The sequence below is a fragment of the Scyliorhinus torazame genome, chromosome 14 (genome assembly GCF_047496885.1).
Source record: "Scyliorhinus torazame isolate Kashiwa2021f chromosome 14, sScyTor2.1, whole genome shotgun sequence".
Taxonomy (NCBI): Eukaryota; Metazoa; Chordata; class Chondrichthyes; order Carcharhiniformes; family Scyliorhinidae; genus Scyliorhinus; species Scyliorhinus torazame.
Genome location: NC_092720.1, coordinates 69,596,556 through 69,616,484, shown reverse-complemented (window position 1 = coordinate 69,616,484; position 19,929 = coordinate 69,596,556).

The following is a 19,929-nucleotide window of genomic DNA, read 5'->3' as shown; positions in this document are numbered from 1 at the left end:
GACTCATCCAAACTTTAAGTAATTTTTAAAACTTTGCTTTAGAGTGCAGCGATTTTACAAAAAGACAAGGATTAGCCTGGCCTACCATCTGTGGGCTTCAAGTGATTTATGGCAGTGCATATGTAAGAATTTCCTGCATTTGTAATATGCACTTTCAAAATGCTTGCAGTATCCCAGATGAATAAATTCAAAGAGTTAGTACATTGTTAGCATCTGTTTTCAATAAAGTACAATTAACAGTGTCGCGTTTGTAATTTTCCACTCTATGGCCTATAGGGAAAGGTCTTGCCATTACTGCCTAAAGTATTTAAAAAAATTAACTCAATCTGTATATCCCAAAGGGATGACAGTTCCTTATTAATAGCAAACTGCATAATAAGCCTCACTTACTTGCTATCATGTGTGTTACTTTTCATCCTCGCACAAAGATGAGAGACAACGTTGGAAGTATCACAATTTTTTTGACTGTACTCTGCAATCTGCAAGATCTCATTTTTGAAAGTGCTACAAATGTTTAAATGCAAAAGTGTTTGTTTGGACTTTTAATCCATATTTCTTATAAGCTGACATGTTATAATTGTGAAAAAAGCACTTGAGGTTCACACCTAAACCGAGGATAATCCCAGTAGACACTTTTTATTTCCAAACATGAAAATAATGTACTTTGTGCAAAGTACAAAAATGTGCAACTTAGTCTTAGATTGTTATTTTCACTATTATAAACAAATGTTCCATAAGAGTGTTTGAAATTTTCAGACTGAGAGAAATTTTCTTCCACATTCCTGACTGTTTTGAACTGGACCATGGCAGAGAATGTTGGAAAATTCAGACAGTGAGCCAACTGCCGCTTCATCAGCCTGTGCGTGAACCTTTTCTCCCTGTAGACAATGAGACTGCTACTCATAAGAACATAAGAACTAGGAACAGGAGTCAGCAATTCAGCCCCTCGAGCCCGCTCTGCCATTCAATACGATCGTGCTGATCTCATCTTGGCCTCATCGCCACCTTCTTGCTCACTCCCCATAACCCTCCATCCTGCTACTAATTGAAAACATATCTATCTCCTCTTTAAATTTGTTTAGTTTTCTGGCGTCCACAGATTCACGGCCCTTTGAGTGAAGTAATTCCTCCTCATTTCTGTTTTAAATCTCTGACCCCTTAGCCTAAAACTATGACTATGACCTCTCGTTCCCATCACTACTTCTCCATTGGCAACATGTAAATCATGGCAACAAGGATGGATCTAGAGCCTTGGTAGATGTCTTTCCCTTCTGACCCTGTTATCACCGCTTCTTGAAGTTTCCATGTGGAAGAAGTTGGTAAAGGCCAAAGCTCTCCAACTGTAATGATCTCTTTTCCCTTCAGTCAATTCCAAATACTTATCTTCTGAAGACAGCAAGATCTTCAAGAGAAATGTTTCTTCCAAACTTTGGGTGCATTATTGCTTCTCTATCGTCTTGCTCAACCTCGTCTACTGTGAGAGCAACATTCCTGCTTTATCACTGCCAGAGTTTCCTTCTTTGTGCTTGGGGTTCTTGCCTCATGCTGGGAATCCAACCAGGAGCCCACTCTGTATAAGTAATAAGATCTTACCCACGGGGGCTGGAGTGGATCAGGAAAGCGAACAGAATTCCCATCTGGTACCTGCTCTAAAGAGCAGAATTCTTCCCCTCCCCCTTCCCACAAAAAACCTTACTTTGCAAGTAGTGTAGCTTGTGGAACTAGACCTATCCCAGTGGCCATACAGACTAGAACTTGTTCAAAATATGTGAGGTGTATTCATCCATTGTAATCGTGCCTTTAGTGCAGAGATGAACAAGACAGAAACAACAATAATTTATACTTAAGCCGCAACTCGAACATACTAAAACACCCTAAGGTGCTTCACAGAAACATTATAAAGCAAAATTAGACACAGGGCCACTCATGGATTTAATAAGGCAGATGGCTGAAAGTCTGGTCAAAGCGGTAGGTTTTAATGAGCATCTGAAAGGAAGAAATAAAGGGAACAATGGAGAGGTTTAGAGAGGGAATTCCAGAGTATATTGCACAGCCACCAATGGTCAGAGCAATTAAAATTGGGAATACTCAAGAGGCCAGAATTAGGTGACTGTAGATATCTCGAAGGGCTGTGGATTTCAAGGAAGTTAGAGCTTTGCTCCCTTGCCCTGGACTCTATTTGTTCCATTGCCTTCTCAATTGGTGAATTAGTTATATCTAAATTGGTAAGTTCACCTTTGCTGTTCTCAGCCTGAGTCATTAAACAATACCTGCCACTTAGTCATCCACCTGCCACAGAATCAGATTTCTCAGCATCTAGTCCACTTGCTGCCTGTCATTTACCACTTCATTACATAACAGCACCAAATGTAGCTTTATTTCAATCGCCATGTCAAAAGATTTATATAAAATCTGTTTCTTAACGTCTTAGGTAGCATTGGAATGAGAAAACTTTCCATTTTCGAAGCTTCCATCAAAATAATTGCAGTACGCAGCGTCACGACTTTATTGTCTAATGCATGACTGTGATGACTGCAAAATATATTGAAGAACCTCGTTGAAGTTCCTAGTTGAAAGACCTAGTTGTCTTTCTACCTGGCCAAAAGTGCAGAAGGGTATTATATGGATTGGAGTTAAACTTGTGATTTGCTTTGAGTTTTAATTTTTAAATTTCATTTATCTATTTTATTTGTGTGCTGACAATTAAGACACTATTTTTTGCAGTTAAAGGTAGATTTTGTCATTACCTGCTCCCAACCTGCAGGAGTGCCTACGTGAACATATTCATGGTGGTCCGCAGAGCTCACAGGGGCACATATTAGGAATATGGAGATTACGCAATGCTAGAGCAGCATATAACAGGAATGCGGAGATTAGTGAATCCCAGAGGAGCACAAATAGGGAATGTGGAGAACGGGCAAACCCAGCGGATCACATATCCGGAATGTGGAGGTCAGGCAATTCCAGAGGAGTACAAATGGCAATCTGGGGATCAATGGAGTGAACAGAAACAGAGTCAGGAATGCAGGGATCAGTGGAGTGAGCAGGAGCAGAATCGGAAATGTGAAGATTAGTGTAGTGAGTAGGAGCACAGTCAGGTTGGAAGATGTAGAGGTCAGCTGACTTTGAATGGGGACCATTTTGGGGATTGGAAATGACCAGTTAACAGGTTTTTCCATCCATTAATTTACATAATTATCTGTTATTAGCGCAGTGGTAAATCTGCTCAACATCAAAAGAAAACTGCAAAAATCATTCTCTGATATACTCTCATCTTCGTTTGTTTTCAACATTAAAGGGTACACCAGCGGAATATGTGCTGTACACTATTTGTTCATACTAAATATATCACTCTGCCACCATCACATATTTGTTTCTTTGCCATTTGAGGGATGTGTGGCTAAGACTAAGCAAGGGTTTGCTTTACATAAACCATTGGCCCCAGAAACCTCCCAATTACTTAGTGACTGGAGCATTTTAAACACCATCTGTGGTTTAATGGGTATAAAAGGGAAACGTTCATAAAACAGGGTGAAATTTCATTGGGAATGCTGCACCTGAGCCAACTGAAAATGTAGTATGGGTGCCTGCAGGGCTCAATTTGACAAATTCAACAATCATTAGATTAGCTGCAGGAAATTTAAATGGAACCGAGGCTGAGTGAAGCCAATCCTTTGCAAAATGGAATGGGCAAAGACAGGGGGAGATAAATTTAATTTGACAATTATGAGATGTTCTTTTATTTTACATTTTCTTTTAATACTTACTTCTCTTTTAGGTCTACTGTGCCATCTGTATTAAACTGGCTGAGGGTGTGAGCAGAAAGTCTGTCAAAGAAGTTCTATGACTGATTGTTAGGAGGTGTGCTAGAATAGGTCATTTGCTCATCAATGTTGTCCCATAATAATAGTAATCGCGTATTGTCACAATTAGGCTTCAATGAAGTTACTGTGAAAAACCCCTAGTCGCCACATTCCAGCGCCTATTCAGGGAGGCCAGTACGGGAATTGAACCCGCGCTGCTGGCATTGCAAGCCAGCTATTTAGCCCACTGTGCTAAACCAGCCCCATGTGCTGGTCAGAGATCCTTACCTCCTATTATTCCATGATATTGTGCATTGAAGCTTTAAGTCAGAGATCAATGCTCCTCCTTCTCTGGAATTTTTCATCTTGTCGTCATAAGGCAAGTAGTTTACTCTTTCAACTTCTGGACTGAGATTTCAAATAAAGACACAGATCACACCAGCCTGGGCCATTTCCTGCATTTTGATAATATCTCCTGAGAGAGCAGATTTGAACCCCACAGGCACATGGTTTAAGTTTTTAATTGGTTCAGTTCAGAGATTGGTTTGGTGATATGTAATTTACACTTACAGTTGCACACTTTACTTTTCCACAGAGCCATGACCAACCCGGGAGGAATTTTAAATTCAAGTTTTTCGATTTCCCCTGCCCCTCCAGAATCTGCCATTGGCCTTTGCAATATAAAGACACTTTTGAATAAATAAAACCCCCTAACTGTTCCAGATGAATTTTCATTTATTTGTGAAAGCTAACTGTTTGACATTTGTGAATTAAACTTGTGGGCAGAACAAAAATCGAGATCCCTCCATCACTGAAGAATTATCCGATGTATGTCTGAAAAAGATGCATTGAATTTGTAAGTGATGCCGAGGTCAGACCATTAAACATTAAAAGGGGGTCCTGATAGAATAATTATTACAGAAAAACAGAAGGTAATTTCCTTCTCAAAAGGGTTGGTTTTTGCAATCAACAGCAAACTTCACGCTTTTTAGCATTGCAACCTGTATTCCCAACTTCCATGGGCAGCACGGTAGCATTGTGGATAGCACAATTGCTTCACAGCTCCAGGGTCCCAGGTTCGATTCCGGCTTGAGTCACTGTCTGTGCGGAGTCTGCACATCCTCTCTGTGTGTGCGTGGGTTTCCTCCGGGTGCTCCGGTTTCCTCCCACAGTCCAAAGATGTGCAGGTTAGGTGGATTGGCCATGATAAATTGCCCTTAGTGTTCAAAATTGCCCTTGGTGCTGGGAGGGGTTACTGGGTTATGGGGCTAGGGTGGAAGTGTGGGCTTGGGTAGGGTGCTCTTGCTCTTTCCAAGAGCCAGTGTAGACTCGATGGGCCGAATGGCCTCCTTCTGCACTGTAAATTCTATGATTCTATGATTTCAAGCATCTACGGAGTAGTGCATTTTGTAAACTTTCATCACTTCAGCATCATTCTGCCAAGTTAAGAGACACTTGCACTAAATGAAAACAATGATACCTTAATGTTCCCACAATCTCTCTTCTCATAAAAATTTTAAGGTGTGGGCACAGATTGAACGCAAAACTTTAGTGAGTTTTGAGAACTTTCTTAAATCTCCACTATGGCCCATTTATATATCATCAAACACCGAGTCCGCCATAGACCAGCAAGACTGGGCATTATTTATTTTCTTTATTCTTTCCTGGGACATGGTTGTTGTATTCTCTACTTTGCTTTACCTGGATGGCTTGGATGCGTAGTGTTGAATAAAGAACACCAAGCTTTGTTAACGAACAAAACTATAAATTTATTTCCACTATTAACTAAGATTCGTTCACATTTCTAAGGTAGAATTTTACTATATTAAACTATGCTATCTCTAACTACAGAACTTTCAAGTACACAACTGCTCTTATGCCTCACCATCTTCTACTTCCTTCTAACTCCCAGAATCCCCAAAGTCACATGATATATATATGACTGTTCTGTGGTTCCTTCTAGTGGTAAGAAATATTATCATGAACTTGTTAACTCTTGACATCTCAGTCAATATACATATCATGACAATGGTATCACTGACAAGACCAGTGTTTCTTGCCCACCCTTAAATGCCCTTGAACTGAACTACTTGCCTGGCCATTTCAGAGGGTCAGTTAAGAGGCAACCACATTGCTCTGGGTCTGGAGCTATGTGTTGGCCAGATGGGGTAAGGACAGCAGATTTCCTTCCCCAAAAGACCCTAGTGAACCAGATGGGTTTTTACAACAAACTATGATAGTTTTGCAGTCACCATGACTAAGACAAGTTTTCAATTGTTTGTAAAGTGCTTGTTAGGTGAATTGGACATTCTGAATTCTCCCTCTGTGTACCCGAAGAGGTGCCGGAATGTGGGGCTAAGGGCTGTAGCCATCTGGGATGGCCATTTTCAGAACATAAAATGGACACTCACAGAGACTATAAGGAAATGTGGACAATACTAAGCAACAAGCAGGCACAGAGCCTGAATGTATATTTGGAAAGCAGTCAGCAGACGGAACCAAAACTCTGGGTCGATTAACATATTGATGGCCCATCTCCGAGGAACAAAGGACTAATACTCAGGTAGCCGATACGGTCGCAGGCATTCCGGCGCCAGTACCCCAACCGAAAGACACAAACAAAGCAAGGCCAATGGCCACCTAGGACACGGCCAGCCATCACGGCACCCACCCCTTTATTGGTTTAGATCGATAACAATGATCAAGAAGCTGCCTAATTAATTGGGACCAAGTTTAAGGCCCGCCTAAAAGCACGCGAAGCCCCTCCAAGTATAAGAAGGAACCCCCACCAGAGATTCAGCTTCTTGGATTCAGCTCTCAGGCGGAGAGACCCATCCACCAGCATCACCAGAAGCAAGTAAGTTCAAGGTCAACTCTCGCTACCAGAAGGACAACCTTAGCTGTTCTCCTGTATCTCTTCGAACCCAACAGCCTCAGATCCGAACAACAGCCATTGTTCCTCTGACTAAGTGGGCACCCGAAGTTAAGTATAGGTGTTATGACAGAGATAGTTTAGTTTGTAGTATTCTCGCGCATGAGTAGATCTTACTGTGTGTAAATAAATAGTATTACTTTGAACCAACTAATTGGTGTATTGGCTCTTTGATCGGTATTCGGGTTGAACCTTGTGGCGGTATCGAGAGATGCCTGGCGACTCTGAAAGTATACACATAATTAGGATTAAGAAACGCGACCATATTGACTGCTATAGTAATAGCAACTAAACAGAGCAGGGCTTTTCACAGTAACTTCATTGCAGTGTTAATGTAAGTCGACTTGTGACAATAAAGGTTATTATTATTATTATTATTATTATTAATAAATCGATATTTAAATTTCAGTAGTTGCTGTGGTGTGCGATTTGAACCCGTGCCCCCAGGGCATTAGCCTGGGCCTGTGGATCGGGAGTGCAGGGATACCACCATCTCTCCCTAACTTTGAAACTTTATCTTAATTTTTGCTTTAAAATATGTGCCTTGATTTACTTCAGAGTGATAACCTGGAGCAGTTTGATTAATAAGAACATAAAGAACGCGAGTCGGAGTTGACCTCAAGCCTGTTCAGCTATTCAATATGATCATGGTTGACCTGATCGCAGCCTCAACTCCACTTTCCTGGCTGTTCCCCCATAACACTTGACTCCCTTGTAGAGCAAAACTCTGCCACTTAAGCCTTGAAAAAGCTTACAAGCCCAACTTCCCCAGCTTTCTGAAGTAGAGAATCACAAATGTTCACGACTCTCAGAGAGAAGAAATTCCTTATCTCCATCTTAAACGGATGACCTCTTCTTCTCAAACTAAGACCTCAAGTGACAGGTTCCCCCAGAAGGGAGATATCCTTTCAATATCTACCCAGTCAAACACCCCAGAGAATCTTAAAGGTTTGAAAAAGATCACTTGTCATTCTTCTGGGGCTTTAAAGGGGCAATTTAGCGAGCCCAATCCACCTAGCCTGCCCATCTTTGGGCTGTGGGGGCAAAACCCATGTAGACACGGGGAGAATGTGCGAACTCCACATGGACAGTGACCCAGAGCCGGGATCGAACATGGGACCTCGGCGCCGTGAGGCTGCAGGGCTAACCCACTGCGCCACCGTGCTGCACCCATGTGTTTCCCCATATTTGTTTGTGTGTCTGATTTCTTGGGCTGGATTCTCTATTAGCCGACGCTGAAATCGAGTGAGACGCCAGTTTTACGGCAAATCGTGATTCTCTGGCCCCCCCAGAAATGATGAAATCGTGGCGCCCGACTCGCGACCTGAAATTACAGTAGGCATATCATTAACGGTCCTGATGATGGATTCTCCGGGGCCTTCCTCAGCGATTCAGCATCTCGGAATGGCCGATTTCCCGACAGCGCGTTTCTTTTGTTTTTAAACGCATTTTATTCAAACTTGTATCAAAGTAGGTTACAGCAAATAAACACCCCGGGAAACATTCTTCCCAACAATCAATTATACAGTTTGTACAGATTTTTCTCCTTTTTCACCCCCCCCTCACCCCTCCTGCTGTTTGGCAACGCAAGTTTGGCAACGCCAACCCCTCCTGCTGGCTTTGCCTCTGTAGCAGCCGACAGCGTGTTTCTAATGTGCTCTAAAAATTCGTGAACCTGGCGTGCTGGCTGAGGCGGAAGAGGGAGCTGGTAGGAAGTGGCGTGGGGTGACTGCGGGCTTCTGGCTCGGACACCGGCTGTGCTGGCTGCGGAGTGAGGGAACCTTGCCAGGGCTGGGGGAGAGGAGGGGAGGGGGGGGGAAAGGCCCTGCAGCCGGGGATCCCCCCAACAGGACAGGGGCGGTGCCCAGGCACAGACCACCATTACGGCAGCCATCTTGCTGGCCACCCACCCCTTCCCCTGGGTGCACGCAGTGACAACGGCCGTATGGATTGCCCCCACACCTGACCACCCCACCCAACCGGCAGCCACCCAGGGCCACACCAACGGCAGCCCCCAGTGAGGGTAGCCACCAAACAGTGCCCTTGACAGCAGGGTCAGGCACCAGGATCGGGGGCACCCACGGGGCCGGGATGGGGAACATGCGTGGTTGGGGCCGGCGGTGCCAACCAGGGCCACCGTGTAGCCCATGGCACCTGGTTGGGCACCGGTGTATGCGCCACGATAACATGTTTGCTTTTCACCCCCTGCAGAAAATTATGGCATTTGGTCATCAAACTGAGATGCTGGCCGCCGTGGCGATGGCCACAGCCCTGCATGAAACCCTGTAGCAGCTTGAGCGGGGGCCGCTCAGAGAAGAGGCGGAGGCTGCAGCAGAGGAGCGGCTGCAGAGGGGCAAGCAGCAACCACACAGGCTGGAGGGCCAGCCACCCAACAGGATGAGGAGGAGGAGGAGGTGCCAACGTGTAGCCGGATGAGGCCACGCATATACCGCAACCGCATGTCCTTTGAGGACCTTCCAGACCAGGCATGCAGATGGAGACTGCAGTTGAGCAGGGAGTCAGTGTGCCATATCTGCCAGATGATGGCACACCTGGCACCGCAGGGGTATGAGGGAGAATACCTGCTCCCGGTGGCCGTCAAGGTGACGGTCGTGCTGAACTTTAACGCAACGGGGTCGTTCCAGTTCGGCATCTCCCAGGCATCAGCACAAAGGTGCACCCACACCGTGATGGACGCTCTGTACGCCCAGGCGGAGCAATACATCGACTAGTCTGTGGACCCCACCCACCAGGATGCCCGGGCAGCGAGGTTCGCTGTCGTCGCTGAGATGCCCTGCATCCAGGGGGTGATTGATGGGATGCATGTCGCCCTACTGCCACCGACGGACAACAGGTCGCTGTTCACGAACAGGAACCTGTACCATTCAATGAACATACAGGTGGTGTGAGGTCATCAGATGTGCATTATGCACATCTGCGCCCAATACCCGGGCAGTGTGCATGACAAATTCATCTGGGCGCACTCGGTGATCCCCGACATGTTCGGCTGCGGGGCTGGTTTCTAGGTGACAGGGGTTACCCGTTGCGGTCGTGGCTGATGACGCCTAAACGGAGGCCACAGACCGACGTGGAGACCCGCTGCAATGGTGCCCATACAGCAACCAGTGGTGTGGTTGAGAGGTGTTGCGGGATCCTGAAGATACTTTTCAGGTGCCTGGACCGCTCTGGAGGGGCCCTCCAGTATGAAGCAAGGAGGGTCACCCACATAATGGTGGTCTGCTGCGTCCTCCACAACATTGTGTAGCAGAGGTCGATGTGCTGGAGGTGGATGAGGAGGAAGGGCAGGCCTTGTTGCTCTGTTTCTCTGGTTATGAATATGGCGGTCAATATGGTCGCCTTCCTTAATCCTAATTACGTTTGCTTTAGAGTCGCCAGGTATCTTTTGATTCTGTCACAAGGTTCAAACCCGAATACTGATCAAAGAGCCAATACACCAGTTAGTTAGTTCAAAGTCAATACTATTTATTTACACACACAGTAAGATCTACACATACACAAAGTACTACAAACTAAACTATCTCTACCACTAACGCCTATACTTAGCTTCGGGCGCCCACTCAGTCAGAGGAACAATGGCCGTTGTTCGGATCTGAGGCTACTGGGTTCGAAGTGGTACAGGGGACCGGCTAAGGTCGTCTGTCTGGTAGCGAGCATTGTCCTTGGACTTACTTGCTTCTGGTGCAGCTGCTGGAAGGGTCTCTCCGCTTTGAGAGCCAAGTCCAAGAGAGCGATTCTCTCTCGGGGCCTTCTTCTTATACCCGAAGGGGTTTCGCGCGCTTTTGGGCAGGCCTTGAACTTGGCCCCAATTAATTGGGCCATAACTTGCTCACTCGTATTGATCTTGACCAATAAAGGGGTGGGTGCCCTGATGGCTGCGCAGGTCCAATGTGGCCGTTGGCCTTGCTTTGTTTACGCTTTCGGCTTGGGGAACCGGCGCCGCGATGTCCAGAGCTAAATCGGTTGCTTGAGTGTCTTTCCTTTGTTCCCGGAGATGGACCAGCAATATGTTAATTGCCCTACAGTTTCAGTCCTGACTAGGAGCTGTTTCTTCAATATGCATACAGGCTCGGTGCCTGCTTGCTTTCTTAACATTGTCCATAGTTCCCTTCATTTATTGCGGGCATCCATTTTGTATTCTGGAAGTGGCCATCCCAGATGGCTGCAGCCTCATCAGACAAGGAGGATGAGGAGGAGGAGGACAATGAGCCTGGCCAGGCATGGGAGGCTGCACAAAGATACCGCAGGGCCAGCAGGCACCGGACACACTCGACGCGGCACGGTTCACAGACTAGGGAGGAGGGGGGTCGCTGGACAATGGCACTGACACCACCATACCACACCCCCTCACCTCCCACACCACCAAACACCCTCACCTCCCACACCACCAAACTACCCACATGCACACCACTTCCGTTGTACATACCTGCTGCCCTACGAGCTGGGGCACTGGTTTGGCAGTGACAGTGGGTCTAGACCATGGGATGGAGGATGATGACAGCTCACTCTGCAATGAGCTCCATGCTCCCCATCGTTTGACAATGTCTGAATCATGCCGACAGTAGCACCTTCCACTGGGTGATCCCTGCATGCGAGATGGCCAGTCCATCACTCGGTCCTTTCGAATCGCTGGGGAGGGGGTGCTGCGGATGGTCGGGGTGGGGGGGGGGGGGGGGGGGAGTTACACGGTCCACCCTCTGGACCTCACTTGTCCCCCACGCCCCACTCCCACTGGTCAGCACTGACCGCCCCAATCCACACCCATCAGACAGAGCAGAGAGGAAGGTTTTAACGGTGTTAACAGGTGTTTAATGTGGAGGTATTGTAGCCATGTAAAATGGCTGACTTCCGATTAGAATGGCCAAACCCCGATTTAAAATGGCGAACGGAAGAGGCTGATGGGAAAATCAGCCAACAGGACTCAAACAGACAGCTGCAGGTAAAACAGTGTATTCGCCTCTGGGGAATCCAGACCGAATCGATACCTGCATCCATCAACATCACAACACCCCATCCATTTGCATATTAATCAGCAATCCCCGGGAACAATTGATACAAAATAGACACACAAAGTCAACCCAGACCTTTCGGCGCCAGCAGGAGCTGACACAAAGAAAGGTAAACGACCACCCCTTGATCAAGGAATCGCTCCAGCATTGGAGAATATCAAACCTAGTGATTGGGACCAAGTCCAATCACTTGGAACCAGGTACAAGGTCCGCCCCGAGAGGCGGGAAGCCCCTGGGGACTATAAGAATAGGGGCCAAGTTCAAATCGACCCTTCTTCTCCTCCCGGCTGCACCCTTCTTCTCCTCTCCGCACCCTTCGAGACCCTTCTGCAAGAGAATGTAAGTTTTACTCCAACGATCGCTACCAGATAGGCACTCCTGACTATTGACTTGTACCAGCTTTTGAATCCCGCAGGCTCAGAACCCATTCGAAAGGCCATTCGTTTCCCTGACCTGGTGGGCCATTTCCAAAGTTAAGTATTGGCCTGTTAGTTGTAGGAAGTAGCTTAGAAGTAGAATTAATGTATAAGTATTAATTGCTGTATATAATAAATGAGCGTTGATTTAACTCTTACTAAGCGGTGTGTTGGATCATTAATCATTACTCGGACTTGAACCACGTGGCGGTATCAGAAAGATACCTGGCGACTCAAGAGCAAAGGTGACAGAATTAGAGCAATTAAACTAAGGCTAAAACGAGCGACAGTATATACAGTCTGTGCCCTAGCTGCTATAACTAGACTGTGCCCTGCACCCATGTCAACTTAACTGGTGTCTTACTTTCTGGCCTTACGAGCGCTAACACTGCACCTAGGTGGTTCCCCAGCAGGTACAGCAGGAGTGGAGGTGGACTGCTGTGAGTCCTGCCTTGCGACCAGGGTCCCTGTTGGTGTGCGTCTCCTGGGGCGGACCGGCCTGGATGGGCCCAGTTGCTCCTCGCGTGTCCAGGTGGCATGGTGCCACCCTGTTCTGCCCGCTGCCCATCAGATGCACCAGGGTCTGGAGTGGGGGGTGAGGAGTCCAAGGTGCTGCGCTGTTCCGGAACCTAACCTTTGTTTACAATTATAAATAGCTTTGCAATCTGTCCTAAAAGTAAAATAGCTACTCTAAAAACAGCCTCAGCAAAATATATTACCCAGCAGGGGGCCGTCCAAATACAAACAGATATATAAAAAGTGATCTAAGCAACAACAGTTGTACACAGTATAAGTGTCTGATTCAACCTGGGAATTGATAATAAGTACGCAAAGTCTGAGACAATGAGCTAATCATACTTCCCATCCTGGAAGAATTGACATCTGGAGATGACCATGCACTGTACATGCTTCACCTAGCCAACCAGAAACTGATCATGTACTACATGGATCAATCATAGCTCAGGGATACCACTGGTCAGGCTGTGGCTATGATTTGGAAAGGGTTAATAAGGCTTGGTTTTCAATGATACCGGAAGCAGAAAGAATCTAGAAGTTAGACGAAAGATGAATTTCGGTGAGAGGGCCCCAGTGGATTGAGATTCAATATTCTTGAGATGATTGTAATCACTAATGAGGCAGTATTGGGCAAGCTAATGGGGCTAAAGGTAGACAAGTCTCCTGGCCCTGATGGGATGCATCCCAGAGTGTTAAAAGAGATGGCTAGGGAAATTGTAAACCACTAGTGATAATTTATCAAAATTCACTAGACTCTGGGGTGGTCCCAGAGGATTGGAAACGTGACACCACTGTTTAAAAAAGCAGGTCGGCAGAAAGCGGGTAACAGGCCGGTAAGCTGAACTTCGGTTGTAGGGAAAATGCTGGAATCTATCATTAAGGAGGAAATAGCGGGGCACCTGGAGGGAAATTGTCCCATTGGGCAGACGCAGCATGGGTTCATAAAGGGTAGGTCGTGTCTGACTAATTTGGTAGAATTTTTTGAGGACATTACCAGTGCAGTAGATAACGGGGAGCCAATGGATGTGGTATATCTGGATTTCCAGAAAGCTTTTGACAAGGTGGCACACAAAAGGTTGCTGCATAAACTATAGATGCATGGCATTGAGGGTAAAGTGGTAGCATGGGCAGAGGATTGGTTAACTAACAGAAAGCAGAGAGTGGGGATAAATGGGTGTTTCTCTGGTTGGCAACCTGTAACTAGTGGGGTCCCTCAAGGATCAGTGATGGGCCCGCAGTTGTTCACAATTTACATAGATGATTTGGAGTTGGGGACCAAGTGCAATCTGGCAAAGTTTGCAGACGACACTAAGATGAGTGGTAAAGCAAAAAGTGCAGAGGATACCGGAAGTCTGCAGAAGGATTTGGATAGGTTAGGTGAATGGGCTAGGGTCTGGCAGATGGAATTCAATGTTGCCAAGTGTGAGGCTATCCATTTTGGGAGGAATAACAGCAGAATGGATTATTATTTAAACGGTAAGATGTTAAAACATGCTGCTGTGCAGAGGGACCTGGGTGTGCTGGTGCACGAGTCGCAAAAAGTTGGTGTGCAGGTGCAACAGGTGATTAAGAAGGCTAATCGAGTTTTGTCTTTCATTAGTAGAGGGATGGAGTTCAAGACTAGGGAGGTTATGCTGCAATTGTATAAGGTGTTGGTGAGGCCACATCTGGAGTATTGTGTTCAGTTTTGCTCTCCTTACCTGAGAAAGGACATATTGGCACTGGAGGGAGTGCAGAGGAGATTCACTAGGTTGATCCCAGAGTTGAGGGGATTAGATTATGACGAGAGGTTGAGTAGACTGAGACTGTACTCATTGGAGTTTAGAAGGATGCGGGGGGATCTTATTGAAACATATAAAATTATGAAGGGAATAGATAGGATGGATGCGGGCAGGTTGTTTCCACTGGTCGGGGAAAGCAGAACTAGGGGGCATAGCCTCAAAATAAGGGGAAGTAGATTTAGGACCAAGTTTAGGAGGAACTTCTTCACCCAAAGGGTTGTGAATCTCTGGAATTCTTTGCCCAGTGAAGCAGTTGAGGCTCCTTCTTTAAATGTTTTTAAGAAAAAGATAGGTACCTTTCTAAAGAATAAAGGGATTCGGGGATATGGAGAGTGGAGCTGAGTCCACAAAGATCAGCCATGATCTCATTGAATGGCGGAGCAGGCTCGAGGGGCCAGATGGCCTACTCCTGTTCCTAGTTCTTATGTTCTTATGTTCCAAGCAAAGTGGCTGCATCCAATATCTGGTTAAGTGTCATTTCTGCTGTCATTTTGAGAACTCAATAAGTGGTGAATCTTGTTTGAACACACTTCTACCCAGAGTGGCCTCATACTTAGTCAGATCCTGAGTTGAAGTTAAATTTGATTTCAGGATCATGCAGCAGTTCGAATTCACCTGGCAGTTACTATATTTGGACATCAAACCCTCTCTTCTTCCCCCTCCCTCCCTCCTTCTCTCCCCCTATTTTCAGAAAGACAACAGAACCGTTGTGTCCAAGTAAATAAATATATTTTATTGATCGTTGTGTTAAAGTGAAAAGATATAGTTTACCGCAGTGGTTGGAAAGGTGTGGTAGTTATCAAAGGAAATGTCATCCAGCAGTTGCGGATGTTATGTTAACATGGTATCAAAACTTTGTGTTCATAAAAATTTGTGAATAAATTCCATTAAACTTTACAAGCTTCTAAAAATGTTTTACTGAAACATCAAAACACAATATTTAATTGTGAGATATTTATAAATGAATAAGATCATTGGAGTAAACACGGCAGACACATATCAACATGGGTAACACGGTGGCACACTGGTTAGCACTGCTGCCTCATAACACCAGGGATCCGTGTTCAATTTAGACTTTGGGTGACTCTACCACATTCTCCCTGTGTGTGCGTGGGTTTCCTATGGGTGCTTTGGTCTCCTCCCACAGTCCAAAGATGTGCAGGTTAGATGGATTGACCTTGCCAAATTGCTCCTTGGTGCCGAAAGGTTAGGTGGGGTTATGGGGGTAATGATAGGAGTGCTCTTTCGGAGCATTGGTGCAGACATGATGGGCCAAATAGCTTTCTTCTGCACTGTAGTGATTCTATAAACAGAGATAAAAAATATATAAAATGTTACAAGGACAGTGACCACATTCCCTGGGGCAGTTTTAAAACCTGATGACCATAATCTAAATTAAAACATACAAACACTTTTAAGCATGCCACATGTAAAGTTACTTTATAATATAGTGCAGATTTAACCAGTTTCACAGGTTTAAAGCAAATAACGAAACCCTTGCTCACTTATAAATAATAATCAGCTTTGATCATAAAGAAATTAAAAATTACTTTAAAAGAACCAATAACAACAGCAATGCCTGTATAAAAAAGAGCAAAAAAAACACTTTAAAAATCTTCTACACATCTTTAAAACACTTTTTAGGGGTGGCACGGTGGTGAAGTGGCAGCAGGATTGGATAAGCTAAATTGCCCCTTAATTGGAAAAAAAATGAATTGGGTACTTTAAATATTAAAAATAAACACTTTTAAACTTGTTGCCTGTTGAGTTCAAAATAAACCTGCAGATTAAATGCCTGTCAACAATGGGCATTCCCTCGATTGCTGTGTCAAAAGGGGGCGTGACCACATCAAAACTGTCCGCGCTGGAACCTGCACAAACTTTTACCCTGAGGCTCGAGGTTGCTGTTGGAGCAGGAAAGTTCACCGCACATTTTGTGCGCAGGTAAGTGTGCAATCATCTCTCTGAATATCGATGGGCAATACACATATAAAGATGACTTAAAAATGGAGTTGGTACAATACTTATGAGCATAAATCAGGATGGGTCCATATTCGGTACAACCCTGATATGTTCTGAAGTCCAAATGTTGTGTTGTCTGAAGTGAAAGTCTGGAGGCTGTAGAGTTGTTCCACTGTCAAATTGTCAGAAGTTGCTTTAACAGGTGAGCTTAGTATGTCGAATCAGCGTTTACTGGGAGAAGAGAAGGTTCCTTACTTCTGTTCTGCAGGTGTAGCGCTTTTAGTTGCCTTCTTCACAGCAGTAGTTGATTTTAGAGGATCCAGAGGATCTGCCATTCCTCTGGGTTGAGGTGTTTTCTGAGATGATTCTCCAAGGATCACGTTGGATCTGTCTCTCTTGCTGTCCTCTCCTATGCTTTTTGCAGGAATGGGTTTTTTGCACTTTCAGACCTTGTTGTAAAATATACCTTAAAAAACACAAACTGAAATAAACAAACACTGATCTTTTTAAGCACCATCGCAGGTGAAATGTTTTTTTTTCCTGCTTCAATATCAACTGTCTGCCATTCTCTGCTCTTCGTTCCTACCTTCATTCATGACTCCACATATGTGTTTCCATATTTGAGCTGTAAGGACAAGGAGGCTGCCAATAGATTGATTCCACCAAGCCTCTAACGCTAAGCCGTGCATTGGTTTCTGTGGGTTAACCTGCACAGGGGACTCAGGAATCAGGCACACTTTGGAGTGGAGCCCAAAATCCCAGCAAAGTGAAATAAGCATTCACACTGAGACACATGTGGACCACAACAGGACTGAAGGTCTTCATAAATGCAGAAGTTGTGGGAACAATTCATTAGATTTGAGAACAGCGGTAAAATTCATTTTATGAAAGCCAATAAAATGAGGTAACGCAAAAAGAAATATGTCCTGAAATATACTGCACACTTTAGAATTGGTTTTATTTTCCATGGAGTTCGAGGCAATGTGGCTTTGTTTATGGGAAGTAAAGCATGGACTTTTACATTGGAAAACAATCAAAAGGAGAACTATGAACGAGAACAGTACAACAATACGTTTTTTGCCAGATACAATATTACAATAGCATTTCACATCCAATGTTTCATTTGAAATATATCTTTATTAGAAAAACAATATTTAAAACAAGGTAACTGGCCGTCAGTAACTTGTGGACTGAAACTTCGAGGAAGCCAATAAACTGCAAAACTTTATTTTGTTGGCTTCAAGGCTAATTTCAAACTGGATTGTTAATGTTCTTCGCAACAATGATTTGGGTTGCGATCTAACGGCCACACTGGGCATGAACCTGAGCGAGCCGGCTAGATTGCGGGAGAGTCTGAAATCGGGAAGTGCCCCCAGGTGCTGATTGGTTTCCAATCTAACCCGCCCGCTCCCATTAGCGATATCAAAATCGCGCCGTGGCCTGGCGAGAAACCAATAATCACCAATTAAGGCCAATCTCCATCCCTTTAACGGGAAGGAATGGCCTCCCGTGATCTAACCGGCTCCCCAGCGAGAAGTCACATGGGCGCCCTTTAGCACACCTATTTCAAAACTTGAAGCTCGCGCAATGGCTGCTGTGAGGATCGGAGGAGGGGAGTAGCCATCATGGAAATCAGCCCGGGGGCTTCGGGGCTGCTGACCCAGTGCTCGGGGGGGGGGGGGGGGGGGTTCCGGTCAGGGGGATGGCAAGAGGCTCTGCGCCTGCGGATCTGACATGCCACCCCTGGTATGGATATTCATGGATCATGAATATCCATACCAGCGACAACTTCACCTTCTGTCTGTCCGTCCCACTGAACAAACCCAGGACAGAGTCATGTCCATGGTAATATGGTGCAGGTCACTTTAATCCCTACTGAACATGGCAGCCTCTGGCCACACAACTGAAGGCTATCGCTAATAGGGAATTGGCAACATGAGTAAAGTGAGCACTCCACAGCTCCTAAGTAGATTTCCGTGGGTAGACATGCCATGTTGCAGGTGGGTGTTACTACCTAGCATCCCAGTCAGGCTGCAGTCTGAACCCAGTCCCAGTGCTGTTCTCGAAAGGGGTCTGGGCACTGGGGTCTGGGGTACATTGCCCAAGGGCCCCTGCTGTGGCCAGGGATGCATATGCAGGGCAGAGTCCCCTAGCACAACCGGCTCGTTGGATGGCATCCTGAAAGATGGCAATGAATGTTAAGGTAGAGGAGGCTTGGCGGATTCAACGGTACTGGGGTGGAAGCCAAAACCGATTGTCGGCCTCACACATTCTCCAATCCCTCGCAATTGGCTGATATTATGGACCCCTGACATTGCCTGTAGGGCCCTGAGGGTTACTCACGGTAGTGGTGGCAGTCCAGGTGGCTATACGCTGGAGAAGGCAGCAGCGTCGGCAGAGGCTCGCGGCGACAATCTATGCGCAGAGCCCTTCCCTACACCCCGAGGACCCAATTGCCCATCAGGCCAGGGAGGGAACCAAAGGGAGATGCCAGTGTCGCTGGCTGTTCAAAGAGATGTCGGACAGTATATGCCGCAGGAGGCCCCACCTGAACAAGGAGGCGGTGCAACACCTGTGCCATGTCCTTACTGACTTCCACTTGGAGGAAGAGGCTACTTGCTCCCTGTGGCCGGCAAGGTCACCGCAGCCCTGAACATTTATGCTTCAGGTTCATTCCAGAGCTTGAGCGGCGGCTTATGTGGAATATCCCAACCAACAGCCCACAAGTGCAACCGTTAAGTCACGGATGCCCTGTTGGCCCGGGCAACTGACTATATAAACATTGACCTGGGCCAGGCCCATCAAATTGCCAGGCAGCAGGATTCTCTGCCATCGGCAGGATGCCACAGGTCCAGGGGGTAATAGATGATACACATATCATGTTGCCTGCACTGGACGGTCCGGGAGCGCCCGTCAATAACAGGAAGAGGTTGCACTCCCTGAATTTACAATTTATGTGCGACCACCACCTCAAGGTCATGCGCGTCTGTGCACACTTCCTTGGAGTGTGCACGACAGACACATCCTGGTGCAGTCGGAGATCCCCGGCGTCTTCGAGGGACACCCCAGAGGATGACCGGTTGGCTCTTGGGGGATAAGGGGTATCCAATTAGGACCTGGAAAATGACGCCAGTGCGAGGCCAGTGATCGATGCGGAGACCGATATAACAAGGCCCCTGTGGCCATCTGGGCTGTCATTGAGCGGTGCATCGGACTGCTGAAAATGCGGTTCCGATGCCTCAACCGCCCTGGTGGTGTACTGCAGTACAGCCCCTGGAGGTTCGACCGCTTTGTGGTGGTCTGCTGTTCCCTCCACAACCTGGCTCAATAGTGGGCAGCATGCTAGAGTTGGAGGACCCACGAGAGCAGCCGGAGGATGTAGAACAAGTGACAGAGGTGAAGGTCCGGCATGTCCGGAGGGCCAGGAAAGCTCTCAGCCTCTCCCGCTTCTCATAAAACATGGTTCTGCCCCACCCCTGCTACCCATCCCCT